The following is a 1,617-nucleotide window of genomic DNA, read 5'->3' on the forward strand; positions in this document are numbered from 1 at the left end:
CAACTGAGTATCAACTCGCTGACCTTTTCACCAAGCCTCTTGATGAGAGAAGATTTAATATCTTGATCAGCGAATTGGGTATGTTGAACATTGAAGATTAATCTTCAAGTTTTATACTAACTCAGTAAGTGAAATGATTCAATACTCTATCTCTAACACTGAACTTTTGAGTAAATATATCTATTCTCTCTCAGGTATGATTACTCTTCTCTTTTCTCAACTTATAACCTCACTGAAACTTTCTCTTTTTCATTGACAAAATGTTTTAAAAGGTGGTTTCTGTGATTCTCTACACTCACCACATCTTCAAGTACATCTTCATACTTATCTTAAAAATCTAAACGATTACTGAATCCTTTCTTATCAATGATCAAAACGTTTTTTAAATGCCAGTTTCAGTGACTCTCTTATCACTAAACTTGATGTCTTAAAACCATCACTGAATATTTCCCTTCAATGATAAAATGTTTTAAAAGGGGTTACCAGTGTTTTCTTAGACATTGTATGACTCTTCGTTTTCTTAAAAACTATTTGTTTTTAAAAGAAAATAGTTAATGAACCGTCTTTATGACGACATTCTCTATTTACTATGCGAGATGCTTTGAGACGCGCAAAAAGTTCTGTCATTACGCTACCTCATTTAATGCCATCCAATCATGGATGAGAACGTGGTATCTTTTTCCTCATGACCACTTTCCCGAACCGTCGTCTTTTCTCTCTCTCATATTATTTCTCTCTCCTCCTACCTATAAATATGAGACTTTTTCTCCACTTTTCTCTTTACGCTTACAAAATTCTTAGGCAAAACTCTGCAAGAATTCTCCCAAAAGCAAGAACTCTCAAAAACTTCTAAGATCTTTCGACCTTTTCTCTCTTGACATCTAAGGTTGATATCTTTTATTTTTTATTTTTTTATCTTCTGTTATAAGAAACGTTTAATCTATTTAAGAATCTTGTTCTCTTAAATACATTAAACAATAAAGATTTTTAATCATTTCTCTTTTGGTTATAATCTTGTTTCTTTATGCACATTTCACTTGAAAAAACCCTAATCTTTTAAGGATTTCTCAAAAGAAGTTTTTACTTGTTCAAAAAACTTATTCTATAATCTTAACCATAAGCTCTTGGCTTATTTCTAACAACCTGTTTGCTCTAATTCTTATTGATACAAACAGATGGCTGCCAAGAACGTCAACTTTTCCATTGACGAGATCTCCATCAATGTAACACCCCAAGCCATACATTGCATGTAACACATATTTCATACAAAAGAAATACATGATATCATTCCATTCAGGTCCCTTAGTACAAGAATCTATTATGACCAAATACAAGGTCTAAAAATTCAAATACATTACTTGTACTAAATAATCAAAATTGTACATCAAAACAGATCTTCAAGCAGAAACGCATATAGGAAAATATTAAATTTTCCTCTTTCCCTTACTGTCCGTACCTCCTGCAACACATAGTTAAAATCACAAAACGAGGGTTAGACCGAAAGGTCTAGTGAGATACCCTACTTATGTTATTGTAGGGTGAAAAATCACCAAAATCTTTTTGGAAAACATCCTTTCATATATAACAATTATATGAAAAAATAAGAACACAATACCA

The sequence above is a fragment of the Cynara cardunculus genome, assembly GCF_001531365.2.
Source record: "Cynara cardunculus var. scolymus isolate 2C chromosome LG 13, CcrdV1, whole genome shotgun sequence".
Lineage (NCBI taxonomy): Eukaryota > Viridiplantae > Streptophyta > Magnoliopsida > Asterales > Asteraceae > Cynara > Cynara cardunculus.